The following is a 16,780-nucleotide window of genomic DNA, read 5'->3' as shown; positions in this document are numbered from 1 at the left end:
GACGACACCAACTTCTTGAAATTACAGTAATTTATCTGTATAAATAAGTCAAGACACCAACTTTTTGAGATCACAGTAATTTATCTGTATAAAATTAAAACATGAAAATAAAATTTAAAATCTTTATATTTTCCACCGAAACATGTAAATTGTTGTAGCTTTGAATTTTTTTCCAGATAAGTTGTTGGGCATGTTAAAACGTTGGTATCGTTAAATTATAATATTAAATGTCAGTCTAAGATACTCACATTGATTTTTTATTTGCAATTACAAATAAGCAATAATCATGTGCCATTTATACTGGTAATATCATTGTATTACATTAATTTAGAGTAGGCCTACACAATCTATTGTTTGGTTGACAAAGTACTCATGCTAGATAACTGATATGCAGTTAGCCTAGTAACAGTTGTTCATATTTTAAATATGTTACGTATTACGGAACTATAAAAAAATGAAATTCTATTGTAAACTACACATTTAATGTTTTAATTTGTTAAATAGAGAGCGTAAAATGCCTAGAAATTTCTAAGAATGTGATGTAAGCTTTTCTCCAGTATATTCGAAACTACATTATAATCTCGAGATAGCTGTGAAATGAGAGATCTACTAAAGTCTGTGTTTTCAATCCATCACTCAAAATTTTCCGGATAGTTGTACGAATGGAATGAAATTTTGTCACATAAATATCTATTCCATGCTTTTCATGTCTCCCTCATTGGTTGAACGGAATGACAGTGGGAAGTGAAGCTCGAAGTATGAAAAGTTACCAACCTGTTTTATAGAGAACACCTCTCAACTGCTTGGGCACAAATCAGAATGGTAATTTTACGCTAAATTGGAGACATTCGAGCAAACTCCTCAGAAAATGTTAGTCCTACATTGTTTTATTCAGCATTTCTTTTAGTTTCTTTTTGATTATCTTTGTCTCTTTATTAATTTCATGATCTTACATTATGCTTCAGTATTACTATTTGACGGTATATTCGTCAATCAAATTCAACATTCAACACATTTTAGTTTATTGAAAAGGGCTTTATTCCCATCTTTGACAATCAAATATCATGACGTCATTCTCTCCTTTCCAGTCCACGTGAACTATAATGAATAACTTTATAACTCTTTTAACATATTTACAAGCTTAAACACTTTTACGTTCTTATAAATTGTTATATGTATACGTTATGGATGACGTTAACTACCCTCAAACAGATTAGCTTACTTGTACAAAGTAATTCGATAAGCGCAATAGCAAACACAGATTCAAAGTTATTTAGTAAGATTTAGAGCTGTTAATGCCGAATCAGTATGTTAGGACGAGTTATAAAAAGAAACTTTTGTTACACGTTATGAAACGGTAGTTTCAGACATGTTTTAAAGTTTACGCCCGACACACGCAGCCTATTATGTGGACCGTGGGATCTCACATTATTTTACCAAACATTCCAAGAGAACCTACCTAATGATGAAACATGTTATAACAGTAGTGTGTATTAATTTACAAGATACAGTTATTTTTGTAGTGCGCGTATATTAAGATTAAATTTCGTGATTCAACATCTTGTATGAAGATGTTTACATTTATCATCAGAAAAATTGTAATTAGTAATTGCAAATTTAAATTTTCCCAACTGATACTTCTAACAAAAACATGAAAAATATACACTTACTGATTTCCAGGAGAAGTCAATAATAGGCCTATTGACGTCAAAAATATCCAAAATTTTCTTTCCTATACATTTTGGTAAGACATTTTGGAGACTATTTCCTATACTTCTAATCACTAGTTTTTCATCAAATACTATACAGAAGGGAAAAATTTGAAGAAAGAGATACGGCTGAAGGGGCTGCATTGCTTTGTCAATATTCGCGATATGATGGCTTTCATCTGACTGGAAGGCTGAGTTGTCGAACGTCAGCTTCATGGTGATATCAAGCGTATTCATCTTAACCTCTTCCTTGATCACTTGAATCTCCACATCAGTCTTGTAGAAATGACTTCCAACTTCCTTTATCTGCCCAACAGTGTACCACAAGAAACCACGACGTGTACTACGGTAATGTAGGGTTAACCCTGTTGCTGATTCATTTTCACAGAAGAAAGAAGGCGCTTTGAGCCGGGAGTAACTGAACTTCAGGTACTCGTGTAGGTTGTCCAAACCATTCAAGAAGTCTCGCATGTGACGTCCGAGAACAGACAGAACTCGGTCGTAGCCATACTGACCAAGGAATGAAACAAAGAACTTTCCCATTTGTTCCAAAAATTCCTTCTCAGAAATGTTCAGTACCTGATATGGGAATATACACATACTGCAAATTATTAACTGAGAGTATCACGTAGATAGGTATTACGTCTTAAAAAATTGACTCTAACATTGTAACATTGATAGATAATACGTAACTTGTAACTTCGCAAGTGGTGGCTAAAAAATACGAACAAAATGCATGTTATGAAACTGAACTTAAATAACATTCCATTGACTAAAAATATGTATAACGAGCTAGAAAAATATACAAAAGACATTTAGCAACTGATGGCTAAATATACATATTGTTTCTGTTATAAGTGTCTGTGATTTTATTTTTCCCTTTTCTAACTTTTATATACGAATTGTAGCAGTTTAAGGGAAAATAAATATATATTTCTTACATGCTTCATTTTTGAAGTGATAACTTAGATGCTAGCTAGAAAGAGATGCAAGTCGTAATGATTACCTTAAATTAGGCCTTCATTGTTCTATAGGTTTGACTTCATGTCATTTACAACGTTCGAGGATAAATATAAATACGAGGGTCAGCAGAGTTTTACTTATTTATTTAAAGGACATTTATGAAGTTAGTTAAGAACATAATGTGTTAGACCCGGAATGGCCAGGTGGGTTAAGGCGTTCGAGTCGTAATCTGAGGGTCGCGGGTTAGAATCCCCGTTGCACCAAACATGTTCGCCCTTTTAGCCTTGGGGCGTTATAATGTTCGGTCAATTCCACTATTCGTTGGTAAACGAGTTGCCGTTGGATGGTGATGACTAGCTGTCTTCCCTCTAATCTTACACTGCTAAATTAGGGAGAGCTAGTGCAGATAACCCTCGAGTAGCTTTGCGCGAAATTCAAATAAACATAATGTGTTGTTTCTAACTAATACAGTGGATTATTGAATGTGTCTTTGTTTTTGAATCTGTGTTAGCTTTCACTCATATTGAGTTACCTGTTTCAAATAAATTTATTATTTACATTAGTGAGTGTTGTCAGCACCTAATGCAAACGTGGCCCACAAGTTCCATGGTGCTCAATGTTGTAAAAACGTTAAGAGATAAATATACTAATTTGTTACTACTTATTCAAACCGAACTTTGAATTATTTTCACATGATAATTTAAAAGAACCCTCAATGAAAGAACAGTGTTATAACAGTTTATATAATACCTGTTAGAAAATTAAGCCTAACACAGCTTAGCAACTGTGGACTAGATATCAACAGATATTACGAACTAAAAAACTGATTATAACACAGCTTGGCAACTGTCGTCTAGGAATATATATACATGTTTGTCAGAAAAATTTCATTACTAAAGCTCAGGAAATCATGGATTGATATACATAAATGATACTGTTTAGAACACTAACCCTAACGAAGCATAACAACTGTCGAATAAAAATATACAGATACTGCCAATTAGATAAGTAGTCCCAAAAAGTATAGCAACTGTCGCCAAAAAATATATAAATTCCTAGGTAACTAATTCTAGCATATTTAAAACAGTTGTCTACAAATATATAAGCATTACGTGTTGGTAACTAATCCTAACGAAGAATAAGCAACTGTGACTACAAATACGTAAATCTTACGTGTTAGAAAACAAACCCTAACATACGTTAACATTTGTCAATATATACACATTATGTGGTAAATAACTAATCGTAACATGTATTAGAAACTGTTACTGAAAAAAACATAAATGATATGGATTAACTTACTACATAAAACATAGGTTGGAAGATGTCGCTGGGAAAATACAAATGCATGTTAGAAACCTAACACTGACATAGCCTAGCAACTGGCTACTAGAAACGCATAAGCCCCCCAGTGGCTCAGCGGTATGTCTGCGGACTTACAACGCTAAAAACCGGGTTTCGATACCCGTGGTAGGCAGAGCACAGATAGCCCATTGTGTAACTCTGTGCTTAATTCAAAACAACAACAACAGAAACGCATAAATATTACGTATTTAGATAACCAACCCTAACATAACGTAGCAATTGTCGCCTAAAAGCAAAATATATTACAAGTTAAATAACTAATTTTAATTGTTAGAATCTGGCGACTAGAAATACATAAAAATCATGCGTTATAAAACTGACCCTGTTATCAACTTATCCATCGTCGACAAGAAATATATATTCTGATAGAAAACTTACCCTAATACCGTTATGTAAATGTGGACTTGAAATTCATAAATATAAATATCATGACACAAATATTAACTAGAAAACAGCTGAGGTATTCTCAACTCGAAGTATAATCATATTAACGGAAAACAACAAGTCACAACACAGCTGAAAATACAGGGCTTTATGAGCTACGAAACTGACCACCACAAAGTTGGCAGCAGTCATTTAAAAATATATCAATGACCAAGATAATAGTTCATAATAAGGATTGCCCAGAATTTCACAAAAATCATAATTGAACATAGAGGCGAAAACCATCTTGGAAAAAACAGGCTTATTCTTGAAACAATGCTCAATACATTTTCTATCTCAATGGTTAAGGCTGCTAACAAATTGACTATAGCAAAAACGATGCTGATTTTCCGATTGCTAGACAAAATTTAAAATTCGTCTATTTGTTTTTCATATGCTTATTATTATTCGTATTGTTCTACGAATATAGAAAAAAATGACTATATATACTTTATTCAAATCTGGGTAAACCTTCTTAAAACTTTTGCACAGGACATAAGACTCTTCTAATGTCAATTCTTGACATAGAAGGAGAGATTTCATCAGTTTTTATCACTACTGACCAAGTTTCTCATCGAAGCCAGCAACATGACTAGGTATATTGCAACAAAATACATGCACAGCTCCTCAACATTCTCCTTCGCAGGTTGTAGACTGTTTTTAAGTCGATTCTTGAAAGTCGGGATTTCCCCCTCTAAAATTGTCTAAGTTATTTTTTGTTGGAAGCCATTCAAGTATCACAAAAATGCAGAAGCCACTTAAGCACCGTTATAATAGTAAGAAACGCTTTATTTTATACTAGTCAGTTTGGTTGGTTTTGAATTTCGCGCAAAGTCACATGAGGGCTGTCTGTGTTAAGTATCCCTAATTTAGCAGTGAAAGACTAGAGGGAAGGTAGCTAATCATCAACAACCACCGTAAACTCTTGAGCTACTTTTTGACGAACAAAAATGGGATTGACTATTACGTTATAACCCTCTCCCCAAGGCTGAAAGGGCGAGCACATTTGGTAAAATGGGAGTTCAAGTCCGCGATCCTCGAGTTGCGAGTCAAGTTCTGCCCATACTAGGCAGATACACTTCAGTTTATTAGAGTGAACAATGAGTTTGTTTATAAAAGAGAGAGATTGTTTGTTTGCTTTATTGTTTTTATAATTTCGCGCAAAGCCACACAAGAGTTATCTGTGCTATCCATTTCTAATTTAGCAGTGTAAGACTAGAGCTTGGGCTACTCTTTTACCAACGAATAATAGGATTGAACGTAAATTATAACGCCCCACAGCTGAAAGGACGAGCATGTTTGGTGTGACGGAGATTCGAACCCGCGAAGGTTACGAGTCAAGCGCTCTAACTACCTGGGCATGCTGGACTCAGAAAGATTAAGAATTTTGTACAGAAACTTGGATAATAGTAATAAATACAGTATCGAGTACGTCATAGAGTATGTTAAAATTAATTCACGTGCACTCAATTTGTTTCCCTGAATAACTTATGTAAGTCCTTCATTATATTATATTGAAACAAATCCGATGTTTTACTAAAGCGCATTATTTGAAAAATAATTTGTGCAACTTACATCTTATTAATTGGAATTTTTCAGGGTGATGAATCAAAATGTCTCGATAGCACAGAGGTATGCTTGCAGACTTATAATGCTAAAAATAGGATTTCGATACCTGTGGTGAGCAAAGCATAGGTAACCTTTTGTGTAACTTTGCGCTTAATAACAAACAACAACAATCGTTTCTCGAGATCGTGCCTACGTGTTTTCTGTGACTATTTCAGTGAATGTTCTGAGAGTACACTTATTTAACGATAACAGATTTCTCTACTCTTGTGAGTGGTGATTTATTCTACTAACGTGCATATTCTGCCGAAATTGTGAGAGTGTATTTTATTATTATTCATATTTTTGTTTCAAAAGCCTACAGCAATATATGCTGATAGCTTGCATCTAAGCCTAGAAAGATATATGAAAAGCTGCCAATGACCGTGACCTGTTGAGAAAGTTGATTATCTTTCATTAACTTGAAAGTTCATTTACGAAGTTATAAATGCGTTGTAAGCACGAAATCCCAGGCACAAAACCGGGCTCTGTATGTAATGGTTGGGTAGCAAATATCAATGAAACAATAAACTGTTGAAAAAGATATAACATTTAACTGAATGCATATGAACATAAAAACATGAAACAAAGTTATTAAAAACTGTTAATCACTTTTACTGGAGTCAAGATAGGGTTTTGAGGCTTAAGAAATGTTGCAGAAGATATTTTTAGCCTAGTTTGTTTACTTTCTTGAGAGTTCCTAGGTCTTGACTTGAAAATATAATCATTGCTTCAACTTGTAAATTTTGTGAAATAAAGAACTCACCATAATAAGGATTACAAATTAAGACCAGAATTACAAACAAAAGACAAAGTTTCCCTGTTATTCAAGATGTTATTAAACTGACTGTAATACAGCCTAACAACTGTCGACTAGAAATGCCTTGATATTACGAGATATGAAGCTGACCCAAAGGAGGAGATTTTGTAGTCCTACTATTGTAGAGCAGTATAGTCCAATCATAACTAGGGGTATAGTTTTACCATAGCTAGTGGTATAGTCCTAGCATAGCTAGTGGTATAGTCCTATCATTGTAGAATAGAAAAGTCCAACCATAATTAGTGGTATCATCCTGCCATAGTTAATAGTATAGTACTACTATAACGAATAGTATAGTCATACCATAGCTAGAGTAGTACAGTCTTATCATAATTAATAGTGTAGTCTTATCATAGCTAGTGGTGTAGTCCTACAATAGCTAGTGGTATAATCTAATCATAATTAGTAGTATATTCCATTCTTAGTTACGATAGTATAGATTTATTATAACTAGTGGTGGTACATTCCGACCTTAGTTAGAACACTGTAGTCTCACCACAGATAGAAAGGCAACAATGTTTACTGAGGCGATGCTATAACTATTAGTTATGAATGGCTTCTGTCAGGACTTCTACAAAATAAGATGATAATATATGAACAAGGCATCAGTCGTATTTCTATTTAAATTTGTATCTGCTCAGCACAACAATATTAATATGAAGACAGGATAGAAGAAGTGTAAAAAACAACAACAAATAAACTTAAATCTTTTGACATCCAGTCAATTTATAAGAAATTTCGGGAGAAAATATTCTTCACTTAAAATCACTACGACTTGTATTTACCTTAAAACCCTACGCATCTTTAACTACCAGAGAGTTATGAGAATACAATTTGTGAAGCTCATTTAAACGGTTACATCAAGAATCTCAGAAGAATGTTTAGTTAAGACAAAGGGTAAGAACCGAAAAACGTTGTAAAATAAAAATTACATGGTGTTGTTGAAAGGCAGAGTTTGGAAATATTGAGAATTTGTGGGAATATATCAGGAATATATCAGTCTTAGATTTACTTTAAATATATCAGTCTTATGCTTACTTTAAATATATCAGTCTTGGATTTACTTTGAATATATCAGCCTTAGACTTACCTTAAAATATCAGTCTTAAACTTACTTTAAATATATCAGTCTTAGACTTACATTAAATATATCAGTCTTGGAATTACTTTAAATATATCAGTCTTGGGCTTACATTAAATCTATCAGTTTTGGACTTGCATTGAATATATCAGTCTTAGACTTAATTTAATTATATTAGTTTTGGACTTACTTCAAATATATCAGCCTTAGACTTACCTTAAATATATCAGTTTTGGACTTACTTTAAATATATCAGTCTTAGAATTACATTAAATATATCAGTTTTAGACTTACTTTAAATATATCAGTCTCAGATTTATTTTAAATATATTAGTTTTGGACTTACTTTGAATATATCAGTCATAGACTTACTTTAACTACACAAGTTTTGGGCTGACTTTAAATATATCAGTTTTAGACTTACTTTAAATATATCAGTCTTAGACTTACTTTAAATATATTAGTTTTGGACTTACTTTAAATATATCCGTCCCAGACGTACTTTAAATATATCGGTTTTGGGCTTACTTTGAATATATCAGTCTTAAACTTACTTTAAGTATATCAGTCTCAGAATTACATTAAATATATCAGTATTAGACTTACTTTAAATATACCAGTCTTAGACTTACTTTACGTATATCAGTCGTAGACTTACTCTAAATATATCAGTTTTATACTTACTTTAAATATATCAGTATTAGACTTACTTTAAATATATTAGTTTTGGACTTACTTTAAATATATCAGCCTTAGACTTACCTTAAATATATCAGTTTTGGACTTACATTAAATATATGAGTCATAGACTTACATTAAATATATCAGTCTTGGGCTTACTTTAAATATATCAGTCTTACACTTACTTTAAATATATCAGTTTTAGACTTTGAATATATCAGGCTCAGACTTACTTTAAATATATCAGTCTTTCACTTACTTTAAATATATCAGTTTTGGACTTTGAATATATCAGGCTCAGACTTACTTTAAATCTATCAGTTTTGGACTTACACTGAATATATCAGTCTTAGATCCAATTTAATTATATTAGTTTTTGACTTACTTTAAATATATCAGTTTTAGACTTACTTTAAATATATCGGTCTTAGACTTACTTTAAATATATCAATCTTAGACTTACTTTAAATATATCAGTCTTAGACTTGCTTTAAATATATCAGTCTTAGATTTACTTTAAATATATTAGTTTTGGACTTACTTTGAATATATCAGTTTTGGACTCTCTTTAAATATGTCAGTCTTAGACTTAGGTTAAATATATCAGTTTTATACTTAGTATCAATATATCAGTCCTAGACTTACTTTAAATATACAAGTTTTAGACTTACTTAATATATATTAGTTTTAGATTTACTTTAAATATATTTGTTTTGGACGTACTTTAAATATATCAGTCTTAGAATTACATTAAATATATCAGTTTTATTTTTACATTAAATATATCAGTCTTAGACTTACTTTAATTATATTAGTTTTGGACTTACTTTAAATATATCAGCCTTAGACATACCATAAATATATCAGTTTTGGACTTACATTAAATATATGAGTCTTAGTCTTACTTTAAATATATCAGTTTTGGGCTTACTTTAAACATATCAGTCTTACATTTACTTTAAATATATCAGTTTTGGACTTTGAATATATCAGCCTCAGACATACTTTAAATCTATCAGTTTTGGACTATACAGTCTTTGATCCAATTTAATATATCAGTCTTAGATCAATTTTGGAATTAAATATATCATTAGACTTACTTTAAATATATCAATCTTAGACTTACTTTAAATATATCAGTCTTAGACTTACTTTAAATATATCAGTCTTAGACTTACTTTAAATATATCAGTTTTGGACTCTCTTTAAATATGTCAGTCTTAGACTTAGGTTAAATATATCAGTTTTGGACTCTCTTTAAATATGTCAGTCTTAGACTTAGGTTAAATATATCAGTTTTATACTTAGTATCAATATATCAGTCTTAGACTTACTTTAAATATACCAGTTTTAGACTTACTTAATATATATTAGTTTTAGATTTACTTTAAATATATTTGTTTTGGACGTACTTTAAATATATCAGTCTTAGAATTACATTAAATATATCAGTTTTAGACTTACTTTAAATATATCAGTCTTAGACTTACTTTAAATATATGAGTTATAGACTTACTATTAAACATATCAGTTTCGGACTTTTAATATATCAGTCTGAGACTTATTTTAAATAAGTTCTAGACTCACTTTAAATACATCAGTTTTGGGATTACTTCAAATATATCAGACTTAGATTTACTTTAAATATATCAGTCTTAGACTTACTTTGGATATATCAGTCTTAGATTTATACAAAATATATTAGTTTTGGACTTACTTTAAATATATGAGTTTTAGACTTACTTTAAATATATCAGTCTGAGACTTACTTTAAATATAAGAGTCTTAGATTTACTTTAAATATATCAGTCTTATACTTACTTTAAATATATTAGTCTTAGACTTACTTATGAATTTTAAAACGTTGAATGTTCTTCCTTGGCTTATAAAGTCCATGGAGAAGAAAATTTATAAAATGTATGAATTAAGTATTTGTATCATATCTAGAGTTAAATATAAGTATCCTGAGGACACGTTCTGGCCTTACTATAGCTGGGCTAGTAAAAAATATGGTTGGATCTAGTATAGACACAGTGGTATAATGTTATCATAGGTAGAGTATAAATATGACTACAAAAAACGTAGTATCTACTGTCATAGGTAGAGTATAGACTTGACTAACAAGAACTTACTATCTACTGTCATAGGTACAGTATAAACATGGCTACCAAGATCTAAGTATCTACTGTCACAGAAACAGTTTAAACTGGCTACCAAGAATTTAGTAATTACTGTCATAGGTAGAGTATAGACTTAGCTACCAGGAACTCAGTATCTCCTGTCATAGGTAGAGTATAGACTTAGCTACCAGGAACTCAGTACTGTCATAGGTAGAGTATAGTCTTAGCTACCAGGAACTCAGTATCTACTGTCATAAGTAGAGTATAGACTTAGCTACCAGGAACTCAGTATCTACTGTCATAGGTAGGGTATAGACTTAGCTACCAAGAACTAGTATCTACTGTCATAGGTAGAGTATAGACTTAGCTACCAAGAACGTAGTATCTACTGTCACAGATATAATATAAACTTGGCTACCAAGAACTAAGTATCTGCTGTCATAAGTAGAGTATAAATATGTCTATTAAGAAGTCTCTGTGTACTATCGTAGCTAGGCTACAAACATGTCTGCTAAGGATACTGTAATTACTATCGAAGCTAGAAAATAAGCATGTCTACTGAGGACGCTGTATGTAGGTAGTGTCGTAGCTAAAGCATAAACACATATATCATCTGCTATAGATGATAATATATACTAAGGGTACTGTATGTACTCTCATAGGTAGAGTATAAAGTTGCCTTCCAAAGACACTGCCTTTACTATCAAAGTTAGAGTATATCCATAGGTCGAATGGCATTATATGTACAATAATAGTTACAGTATAAATATGCTAACTAAGGACATTGTATAAACTACCATAGTTAGAGTATAAGCATACCTACCAAGAGCTGTGTATGTACTGTCTACGTATAATATAAACATAACTTCCAAGGGCTGTGTGTGTACTGTCATTGGTAGAGTATAAATTTGCCCCAAGAACTTTGTATCTACTGTTATAGGTAGAGTATAAACTTGGCTCCTAAAAACTCAGTATCTACTGCCACAGGTAGGGTATATATATATACACGAAATAAGGACTGAGTATCTACTGCCACATACTGAGTATGTACTGTCATAGGTAGTATATACATACACAAAAGAAATATGGACTGTAATAAATCTACTGCCACATACTTAGTATGTACTGTCATAGGAAAAGTATAAACATGACTACAAAAACTTAGTATACGCTGTCATAGGTAGAGTATAAAGTTGTCTTAAAAAGACACTGTATTTACTATCGAAGTTAGAGTATATCGTTAGGTTCCAATGGCATTGTATGTATAATAATGGGTACTGTATAAATATGCTAGCTAAGGACACTATATAAACTACCACAATTAAAGTATAAACATACCAGCCAAGGTCTGTTTATGTACTGTCATAGGTAGAGTATAAACATACCTACCAAAAGCTGTGTATGTACTGTAATAAATAGAGTATAAGTTTGCTACCATGAACTTAGTATGTACTGTCATAGGCAGAGTATAAACTAGGCTACCAAGAACTCAGTATCTGCTATCACGTGAAAAGTATAAACTAGGCTACCAAGAACTTAGTAACTACTGTGATAGGTAAAGAATAAACTCGGCTTCCAGAAAATTAGTATCTACTGTCATAGGCAGAGTATATATACATGTACCTATCAAGAACTCTGTTATTACTGTCATATGTAGAGTATAAACATAGCTACAATGTACTTAGTATCTACTGTGATAGGTATAGTATACACGTCTACTAAGAACTCTGTGTGTACAATCGTAGCTAGAGTATAAACATGTCTACTAATGACACTGTATATACTGTCATATGTAGGGAATAAAGTTGCCTAATAAAGACCCTGTATTCACTATCAAAGTCAGAGTATATCCATTGGTTCGAATGACATTGTACGTACAATAATAGGTACAGTTTAAATATATTTCCTAAGGATACTGAATCAACTACCATAGTTAGAGTATAAACATACCTTTCAAGGGCTGTGTATGTACTGTCATAGGTAGAGTATAAGCATACCTTCCAAGGGCTGCATATGTGTATGCTGTCACATTTAGAGTATATACATTTCTACTAAGATTTCTGTATGTAATATCATAGGTAGACTATAAAGATTTCTACAAAAAAACTCTATGTAGTTTTGTAAGTAGAGTGTTAACATGTCTATCAATAACATGTGTATATATTATTATAGGTAGAGCATAAACATACGTACCAAGAACTCTGTATGTACTCTTAGAACTAGAGTATAAACATACGTACTAAGAACATACTTTATACTATCATAGCTAGAGTATATAAAAATCTAACAATGACACTGTCGGTACATTCATAGGTACAATAGACACATGCCTGCTAAGGGCACTATATATATCATCATAGGTAAAGCGTAAATATACCTCTAGAGAACAATGTGTTTACTCTCATACGTAGAATACAAACATAACTACTAATGACACTGTAAGCAGTATGATAATTGAAGTATGAACATGCTTACCATGGACATTGCATGTACATTCTTAGGTATGGTATAAAGCTGCCTACTAAGGACTCTGCATATACTATCATAAATAGAGTATAAACATACCTATCATGGACTCTGCATATACTATCATAAGTAGAGTATAAACATACCTATCATGGACTCTGCATATACTATCATAAATAGAGTATAAACATACCTATCATGGACTCTGCATATACTATCATAAATAGAGTATGAACATACCTATCATGGACTCTGCATATACTGTCCAAGGTTGAATAAAAACATACCGATTAAAACACTATGCACAATAATCGGTGCAGAATAAACATACCTGCGAAGGACTCTTTATTTAGTATCACAACTAGAGTATCAACATGTATACCACAGCCACTTTATCTACTGTCATAGTAAGAATATAAACACACCAACTGAGAAAACACTATTTACTATCATAGTTAGAGTAATATCATCCCTACTATGAACTCTGTATGTAATATCATGCGTACGGTACAAATATACTTACCAAGTACCTCTGTATGTAGTATTATATGCTAAAGAAAACATTTCAATCATAGACCCTTTATATACTATCATAACAAGAGTATTAACATGCTTACTAAGGAAAGTTTATGTGCCATCATTGGTAAAGTATAAACATGCTTACTAAGGGAGGTGTATGTACCATCATTGGTAAAGTATAAACATGCTTACTAAGGGAGGTGTATGTACTATTATGGGTTGAGTATAATAGATACCGAGCAAATACTCTTTATATACTATAATAGCTGGAGTTTAAGTATAGTATACAAAGGCTATTGTGTGTACCATGATAGATGGAGTATAAATATTCATACTAAGAACTCTGTATGCACTATCGTAGCTACAGTATAGACATGTCTACTAAAGGTACTATATGTACTGTCATAGGTGGAGTATAAATATGTCTACTAAGGGCACTCTATGTACTGTCATAGGTGGAGTATAAACATGTCTACTAAAGGTACTATATGTACTGTCATAGGTGGAGTATAAATATGTCTACTAAGGACACTCTACGTACTGTCATAGGTGGAGTATAAATATGTCTACTAAGGAGACTGTATGTATTGTCGTAGTTAGAACATAAAGTTGCCTACCAAAGACACTGTATTTACTATCAAAGTTACAGTATATCCATAGATTCGAATAACATTGTATGAACAATAAGAGGTACAGTATAAATATGCTAACTAAGGACACGGTATAAATTACCATAGGTAGACTATAAATATACCTACTGTGTATGTACTGTCATAGAGAGAGTATAAATAAAAACATACATACCAAGGGCTGTGTATGAAGTGTCATAGCAAGAGTATAATCATACCTACGAAAGACTCTATATGCAATATAATTGGTAGAGTATAAACACGTATAGCAAAGACACTGTATATACTTGTATAGTAAGAATATATAAACACCAACTAAGAACACTGTACGTATTATCTTAGGTATAGTATCTTCTTTATAGATAGAGCATAAATGTATCTATTGAGGACTTTATGTGTACTGTCTTAGGTAGAGTATAAAACTGCCTACAAAGGACTCTTGTATGTAATATACCTATCAACGACTCTGTATATACTTTCATAGGTGGAAAATAACCATACCTACCAAGGACATTGTTTTATCATCGGTAGAATAGTAACATACCAACCAAGTGACATCGAGATGTACTATCATGCCTTGGGTATAAACGTACCGAGTATGTACAGTTATAGCTCGAATATAAAAATGCCTCCCAAGAAAACTGTATGTAGTGTCACAGGTGGAATACAAACTTAACTGTCACAAACACTTGTATGTAGTGTCACAGGTAGAGTATCAACTTACCTACCAAGAACACTTGTATGTAGTGTCACAGGTATAGTATCAACTTACCTGTCAAGAACAGTTGTATGTATTGTAACAGGTAGAGTATCAACTTACCTGTCAAGAACAGTTGTATGTAGTGTCACAGGTAGAGTATCAACTTACCTGTCAAGAACAATTGTATGTAGTGTCACAGGTAGAGTATCAACTTACCTGTCAAGAACACTTGTATGTAGTGTACAAGTAGAGTATCAACTTACCTGTCAAGAACACTTGCATGTAGTATCACAGGTGGAGTATCAACTTACCTGTCAAGAACACTTGTATGTAGTGTCACAGGTAGAGTATCAACTTACCTGTCAAGAAAACTTGTATGTAGTGTCACAGGTAGAGTATCAACTTACCTGTCAAGAACACTTGTATGTAGTGTCACAGGTAGAGTATCAACTTACCTGTCAAGAACACTTGTATGTAGTGTCACAGGTAGAGTATCAACTTACCTGTCAAGAAAACTTGTATGTAGTGTCACAGGTAGAGTATCAACTTACCTGTCAAGAACACTTGCATGTAGTGTCACAGGTGGAGTATCAACTTACTTGTCAAGAACACTTGTATGTAGTGTCACAGGTAGAGTATCAACTTACCTGTCAAGAACACTTGTATGTAGTGTCACAGGTAGAGTATCAACTTACCTGTCAAGAAAATTTGTATGTAGTGTCACAGGTGGAGTATCAACTTACCTACCAAGAACACTTGTACGTAGTGTCAAGGTAAAGTATCAGCTTACCTGTTAAGAACACTTGTATGTAGTGTCACATGTAGAGTACCAACTTACTTACCAAGGATACTTGTATGTAGTGTCACATGTAGAGTACCAACTTACTTACCAAGGATACTTGTATGTATTATCATAGCTAGAGTGTGAACTAAATCTATGGAAGTGAGTGTAAAATTCTCTCATGGCTACAGCGGTATAATGGGAAAAGTTGTCTTCATGAACATCGAGAAATATGTTTATTGTTATAAGTAAATATAAGCATTATTATATGTGAGATGATGATTCTTACCTTAGCCAGAAAGGTTAGAATGTTTATTGAAGGGGATACATTGGAGACTTATCTTAGCTATAGCTGTAATAATTTACACAACGTAGATTCTATAATAGCTAGAAAAGTATTTGTAGAACTGAAATAGAAAGCAATCGTAATGATGAACCTACATTGTGTTGTTATAACGAAAGTGATAAATATGTCTCTCAACAAAACAGTACATTTTCACTATAACTGTTGTGATAAAAATAATTACCAAAGAAACAAGTACTGTCTTATCATTTTATCTAACGATGTAGCTTTATGTGTAGTGTAAATTATTACTATCTAATACACTACGTAATCTTTTCTCTACTAGTAAACTTGCATATACAAGGGCCAGAGTAACCTCATCTTATATATAGTGGTAAATGTACATATATAAAGAACTGAGTAACCTTATCTTACATTTACAAACCATGTAAATGGTTTGCATGTTTCTATAAGACATTATGAAGTCGTGTTTTCTGTTTTTTTGTTTGTTTTTTTAATTTCTCGCAAAGCTACTCCAGGGCTATCTGCGTTAGCCGTCCCTAATTTAGCAGTGTAAGACTAGAAGGAAGGCAGCTAGTTATCATTACCCACCGCCAACTCTTGGGCTACTCCTT

The 16,780-nt window shown here is 32.3% G+C and overlaps 1 pseudogene; it reads right to left on the bottom strand.

The window, feature by feature from the left end:
• LOC143222796 (soluble guanylate cyclase 88E pseudogene) overlaps positions 1-16,780 on the bottom strand; it is a 53,666-nt pseudogene that overhangs the window by 33,740 nt on the left and 3,146 nt on the right.

Source organism: Tachypleus tridentatus, chromosome 1 (assembly GCF_004210375.1).
Source record: "Tachypleus tridentatus isolate NWPU-2018 chromosome 1, ASM421037v1, whole genome shotgun sequence".
Taxonomy (NCBI): Eukaryota; Metazoa; Arthropoda; class Merostomata; order Xiphosura; family Limulidae; genus Tachypleus; species Tachypleus tridentatus.
The sequence above is the reverse complement of the archived record's forward strand: the minus strand, read 5'-3'. Positions and strand labels throughout refer to the sequence as shown.